The 7271-nt window shown below is 38.6% G+C and overlaps 1 long non-coding RNA gene across 2 annotated transcripts; it reads left to right on the top strand.

Moving 5' to 3' along the window:
• The first annotated feature begins 1532 nt into the window (after positions 1-1532).
• LOC103390525 (uncharacterized) lies at positions 1533-6914 on the top strand. Of its 2 annotated transcripts, none has more exons than XR_001761146.2 (5): positions 1533-1868; positions 2512-2621; positions 2834-2911; positions 3902-4013; positions 6426-6914. It is a non-coding gene; the product is annotated as an uncharacterized LOC103390525 (long non-coding RNA). The 2 variants fall into 2 exon arrangements; XR_522693.3 differs by having other exon boundaries at positions 1534-1868; positions 2486-2621.
• Positions 6915-7271: the final 357 nt, after the last annotated feature.

Here is a 7271-nt window from a genome sequence, read left to right as displayed (position 1 = left end):
ACCCGCCAAGGAAGTACTACAACGTACTTCCGCTGTGAAAGCGCACGGCTGCGCCTCGATATCCAATCACAAGCGTCCTGCACGGCATCTAAAATCTACCTGGTGACAGTGCAAGTTTATGCCCTAAAACATGCAGGTGTCTTGGGTGAACTTCTCACATGGCAAAATAAGATTTTTTGATTTTGATTTTTAACAAAATTAATTACTTGGGAGGATGTATTGTGATAATTTATTTCATTCTGAGGCATTTTTAAGGTTTTTTTATTTTTTTCACAAATATACTGTTCTAAGACTTGTTGGGGTGATCTCTCACATGTCAAAATATAATTTATTTTGATTTAGATTTTTTTTATATTTACTTGGGAGCATGTTTTGGGGTAATTTATTGCTTTTAGAGACAATGTTGTTTTTTGACAAATGTCATACTACAGTGCATTTTTTTATTTTTAACAATTATATGTTTACTTGGCAGCATATTTTGTGGTCTTGTATTGCATTTGGAGGTATTTTTGAATTTGTATGCATTTACTGTTTAACCCATAATAAAATTTCTAATCCACATCTTCACCTGAAAGATTTGATATAACTGAATGTATAAGACATTACTTAACTGACTGTCCACACCAACTCATACATGTGCACATCTAATGTCCATTACAGCACTGGCATTCAGAAGAAGCTCCTGTCGTGTAAATCACATGACCTCATGCACAAACCACTAACCAACCACTGTCATTTTCACTGGAGCCTGCAACTATGAGCTAAATAATGAGTCCATCCACTACAGTCGATGATTGTCCGATCACCACACCGGATCGTTGACTTCGTCCTGGTGTCCCTTTGACCCCAGAATCTGATCTATATTACCTGTTTCTTTTCGTTCGGGGTCACTTGTTTTTGTCTAACCTTCTTCACAGTTCTTCTGTTTCTGTTTCCTCTACGTTCGGACCAGCTGCACGGTGTCCTGTCCCTCACCGCCGATCTAAACACGGCCTGTTTTCACAGCATGCTACAATGGTTTCTGAGTTGCTGTTTTAACCTTGCTTTATTAATAAACAGTTGAAGTTTTTCTCCCTGTGGTCTTAGTGTCTGAATTTCTTTTGGCCTGTAATTACTGACTCTGACACCAGACAAAAACATACTAATGCTGTGCCCTTTCTTTTTCAAACTGCAACCTTTTCAACGTCTTGCTTTTGCAGGACACGGTCCGAACCTTAAAGTTGTTACCATTCTAATTTAGCATAAATCCAAATACTAGTTTAGTTTGTGTTGTTTATGTCATTAAGTTAATTTCATGCAAATTAAAAAAATCAATATATAGAATTTGCACTTGAAACCTACTACCTAGTGGATGAATGTGATTGAAGATCTAAAATGTTAAATGTTAAGAAACTTCTTATATGTCTATTTATTTCTGTTTTACTTTAATTTTTATTTATTTGTACACACCGATCTACAATTTCTTTTTACATTAATAATTAAATTTACGTCATTTCCGCTCCCTGGTTTGCGCATGCGAAGCAAGAGTGTTTAAATTATACCGGAAGAGTGTGCTCTTGTTTTTTCAACAAACGTTTGGTCGTCGTCGTCGTCGAGTGTGTGTGGACGCCACGAGGGGAAAGAAAACTTGCCACAAACGAACTTAATGAACGTAACTACACACTGAAGCAGTTTTGTGAGATGTTCATCCATTTTATGGACACTAGTGCGTTAGTTTCTTTCTCGATAAACTTTTTTTGTCGGTACGTTGCTATGCTACGCTATGCTATGCTAGGCTAGTGCTGCGGTTCAACGTTCTCAGCTCTGTGAACACTCGACACACAGCGGATGGCTCGTCTGGAAAAGGCAAACGTTTGAAAAACCAAAAGGTAAAAGTTATGTTAAAAGTGTAGCCAACATTACAATTAGTAGAAGTCGTTGTGGTGGAGGAGCTCCAATTGTTGTATATTCTACCTTTATGTAAAATATACTGTTGGATCTTTATAAACTAATTAACGGGTTAATTTACCTTATATACAAATACTCTCTTTTTATACAAATAGAGAGTTGTAGTAAACTCCCAGAGAATTTGTAAAAAGACTGGGTCTGACTGTATTGTTCAGGCTGAACTACAGTGTCTATTAACGGGCGCGATCCCACTTCCATATCAGTATGCTCTTGGTACCAGTACGTCTTAAGCTTTCATTAAGTTTTTTTTTCAAGTGAATAATTTGTGCTAAAAACTCCAGAAAACATTATATCTAATCATGTAAAAATGTCACCAAAAACAAGCAAAACTATAGCCTTACTATCATGAAAAAAACTCCTAAAAAAAAAAGTACAGCACCAAAACAACAATAAAAACACAAACATGGGTAGCAGCACACTTATTGTTGCCTTGTGTGGTGTTGTTGATTGCAGCAGACATTAGTGTATGAATGTTTAAATGTATTTTGGATCATTTCCTGTTTGTGTTTTATATTTTGGTGTTTAATTTTTGTTGCAGGTCCCTTCTTTAATGTCTGCCATCAGAACACGTGGGTTCGATTTCAACGGCAACATCATCATGATTTCCACAGATGAGCAGATGGGCCGTCAGTGTTTCATGAACTTCTTCGACCTGAGGGATCCACAGATCGTAGGTAATCGTCACGCTCAACGTAATCAAATTGATACCGTAAAAGAAACAATACTGCAGATAGAACACGGCTTCCTGATTACTGCTAAAGAAATAGTTGGAACACATATTATAGAAATGAAATACTGAAGGAAATAATGAGTCACAGACAGCATTTTTTATAGAACTTGTGATAATAAGGAACTTTTTGTTGTTGTTTATTTGTCAACATTCCAGAGAAGTCCTGAAGAAAGCTAAAGAGCACATCCAGACGTCACCATGTTCATCAGGGCCTCAAAGGACAACACCACCAAGGTGAAGCTCTTACCATTAAGGAGAACGCCCAGGGAAGAGTTTTAAATAAAAAATAAAGCTACTTCAGGTCCCTACTGTTGGGTGGGCCGTCGTAATCCTCATCAGAGTGGTTTCAGTATGTGGGTGATAGGTTGTGTCTTAGCTCACCTCCTCTTCTTCGTCTTTTGGCTTTGTCCCTTTTTTTCAGGGGTTGCCACAGCAAATCATTGATTTCCATCTCTCCCTGTTCTCTGTATCTTCTACTCTGCCTCCAACTATCTGCATGTCCTCCCTCACTGCATCCATATATCTCCATCTCTAACATTCTTCTACCAATGTATCCACTGTCCCTCCTCTGCACATGTCCAAGCCATCTCAACCTGGCTTCTCTAGCTTTTTCTCCTAACCTTCCTGTCTGTGTTGTCCCTCTAATGACCTCATTCCTGATCCTGTCCATTCCTGTCACTCCTAAAGAGAATCTTAGCATCTTCAACTCTGCCACCTCCAGCTCCGCCTCCTGTCTTCTGCCTGTTGCTACTGTCTCTAAACCATACATCATGGCTGGTCTCACCACTGTCCTGTAAACCTTTCCCTTCACCTTAGCTGACACTCTTCTGTCACAGATCACTGCTGACACTTTTCTCCAGCTGTTCCATCCTGCCTGTACTCTATTCTTCACCTCTCTTCCACAGTCTCCTCTGCTCTGAACAGTTGATCCTAAGTACCTAAACTCCTGCTTCTTCACCACCTCTGCTCCTTGTAACCTCACTATTTCACTGTTCTCCCTTTCGTTTACACACATGGACTCTGTCTTGCTGCGACTGACCTTCATTCCTCTTCTTTCTACTACAAACCAAAACTTCTCCTTTTCATCCAACTCACAGCCCACCTGTGGGGCAAAACCACTGACATTAATTATCACTCCTTCTATTTCTACCTTCACACACATCAACCTGTCTGAGGATGTTATGTGAACAAGTTTTATATTTTGGTGTTTAATTTTTGTTGCAGGTCCTTTCTTTAATGTCTGCCACCAGAACACGTGGGTTTGATTTCACAGACGAGCAGATGGGCCGTCAGTGTTTCATGAACTAGTTCGACCTGAGGGATCCACAGATCGTAGGTAATCGTCACGCTCAACGTAATCAAATTAATACCGTAAAAGAAACAATACTGCAGATAGAACACGGCTTCCTGATTACTGCTAAAGAAATAGTTGGAACACACTACTATAGAAATGAAATACTGAAGGAAATAATGAGTCACAGACAGCATCTTTTATAGAACTTGTGATAATAAGGAACTTTTATTTTTGTTGTTTATTAGTCAACATTCCAGAGAAGTCCTGATGAAAGCTAAATAGCACATCCAGACGTCACCATGTTCATCAGGGCCTCAAAGGACAACAAAAAGTCCCAGAAATGCCTTAAAATGCAAGATTATGTCCTAAAGCATGCTGCCAAGTGAATATTTAGTGTTTAAAAGTCCAAAAAGTATTTTATACCCATATTTCAAAAATCACCCAAAACAACCATTACTATAGCCTTACCATCGTGAAAATATCCATAAAAATAAAAAGTCCCAGAAATGCCTTAAAATGCAAGAATATGTCCTAACGCATGCTGCCATGTGAATATTTTGTGTTTTAAAGTCCAAAAAGTATTTTATACCCATATTTCAAAAATCACCCAAAACATGCCTTAATATAGCCTTACCATCGTGAAATAGCCATAAAAATAAAAAGTCCCAGAAATGCCTTAAAATGCAAGATTATGTCCTAAATCATGCTGCCAAGTGAATATTTTGAGTTTAAAACTTCAAAATGTGTTTTATATGAATATTTAAAAAATCACCCAAAACATGGCGTGTCAATCACTAGGTACACACTAACCCTAACCAAGAAATGCAAATACATGCATATATATTCTGTGTTTCTCCATGTCTTTCTCAGATTTAACGATATGCCCTACATGACAGAGTCCAAGCTGCTGTGCCTTCAAGTCTTCTCATCCATTGCATCTGTAAATAACTGATAAGCATAGGAGGCACAAGGGATGGAATGACAAGAACAAGCTGGAATAACACGATCAAAAGCTGTGTCGGTCTCATGGGTTCATCAGGGCCTCAAAGGACAACAAAAAGTCCCCGAAATGCACTAAAATGCAAGACTAGGTCCTAAAACATGCTGCCAAGTGAATATTTTATGTTTAAAAGGCCAAAAAGTATTTTATACCCATATTTCAAAAATCACCCAAAACATGGCGTGTCAATCACTAGGTACACACTAACCCTAACCAAGAAATGCAAATACATGCATATATATATATATAGTCTGTGTTTCTCCATGTCTTTCTCAGATTTAACGATATGCCCTACATGACAGAGTCCAAGCTGCTGTGCCTTCAAGTCTTCTCATCCATTGCATCTGTAAATGACTGATAATCATAGGAGGCACAATGGATGGAATGGCGAGAACAAGCGGGAATAACACGATCAAAAGATGTGTCGGTCTCATGGGTTCATCAGGGCCTCAAAGGACAACAAAAAGTCCCCGAAATGCACTAAAATGCAAGACTAGGTCCTAAAACATGCTGCCAAGTGAATATTTTGTGTTTTAAAGGCCAAAAAGTATTTTATACCCATATTTCAAAAATCACCCAAAACATGGCTTGTCAATCACTAGGTACACACTAAACCTAAACCAGAAATGCAAATACATGCATATATATATATTCTGTGTTTCTTCATGTCTTTCTCAGATTTAACCATGTGCCCTACATGACAGAGGCCAAGCTGCTGTGCCTTCAAGTCTTCTCCTCCACTGCATCTGTAAATGACTGATAAGCATAGGAGGCACAAGGGATGGAATGACAAGAACAAGCGGGAAGAACACGATCAAAAGCTGTGTCGGTCTCATGGAGTCCTGAAGAAAGCTAAAGAGCACATCCAGACGTCACCATGTTCGTCAGGGCCTCAAAGGACAACAAAAAGTCCCCGAAATGCACTAAAATGCAAGACTAGGTCCTAAAACATGCTGCCAAGTGAATATTTTATGTTTAAAAGGCCAAAAAGTATTTTATATGAATATTTAAAAAATCACCAAAAACATGCCTTACTATAGCCTTACCCTCGTAAAATAGCCATAAAAATAAAAAGTCCCAGAAATGCCTTAAAATGCAAGAATATGTCCTAACGCATGCTGCCATGTGAATATTTTGTGTTTTAATGTCCAAAAAGTATTTTATATGAATATTTGAAAAATCACCCAAAACATGCCTTAATATAGCCTTACCATCGTGAAAATATCCATAAAAATAAAGTCCCAGAAATGCCTTAAAATGCAAGAATATGTCCTAAAGCATGCTGCCAAGTGAATATTTTATGTTTAAAAGGCCAAAAAGTATTTTATATGAATATTTTAAAAATCACCCAAAACATGGCGTGTCAATCACTAGGTACACACTAACCCTAACCAAGAAATGCAAATACATGCATATATATATATATAGTCTGTGTTTCTCCATGTCTTTCTCAGATTTAACGATGTGCCCTACATGACAGAGTCCAAGCTGCTGTGCCTTCAAGTCTTCTCCTCCATTGCATCTGTAAATGACTGATAAGCATAGGAGGCACAATGGATGGAATGACAAGAACAAGCTGGAATAACACGATCAAAAGCTGTGTCGGTCTCATGGAAAGCCATACAGTTGATGGGACCTTTGACTCTGCCACTCCTCTTCGTATGCAGCGTGGAAGAACCTGCAGATTAGAAGAACACGTCGTTGAGCCACATGTTAGCACAAACAAACAGGTTTTCCTTAAAAGCAGCTACAAAGTAGTCACTCTTACAGTGCAAAGTCTGTTGCACAACTAAATGTTTACATATCACTATCATCAGTAACAGTACAAACTCAATGTTTTAAACATTTCATCACTACATGAAGGCCTTTGTTTGTAACAAAGTCATGGCTTAATCGGTGCTAATGCTAACACCACAATGGAATAAAGAATATTTGCATTTGCACAATCTTTTTTTTTTTCCCAACAGGGGCTTTCCTGTTTTTTTTTTTAAGAGTATGAACTGGTTTCACCAACCAGTAGAAGTTCCAAATAGGTCATTTTCCATGGCAACATAGCCCAGAGCACAAGTCCTCTGACTTGTCCCCAGAGCGCAAGTTCAAATCCAGGCCTGGCTGATACACTTCTATTTTTTTCTGGTACTAGGTGGTACCAGGTACCTGGTAACCATGGTTACCTACACTTCTATTTTTTTCTGGTACTAGGTGGTACCAGGTACCAGGTAAGCATGGTTACCTGGTTGCCATGGTAACCACGGTTATCTGGTTACCATGGTTACATGAACCTGGTACAACCTGGTATT

Source organism: Cynoglossus semilaevis, chromosome 15 (genome assembly GCF_000523025.1).
Source record: "Cynoglossus semilaevis isolate Cse_v1.0 chromosome 15, Cse_v1.0, whole genome shotgun sequence".
In the NCBI taxonomy this organism is placed as follows: domain Eukaryota; kingdom Metazoa; phylum Chordata; class Actinopteri; order Pleuronectiformes; family Cynoglossidae; genus Cynoglossus; species Cynoglossus semilaevis.
Note: the sequence above shows the minus strand (reverse complement) of the source record. Positions and strands in the feature narration are given on the sequence as shown.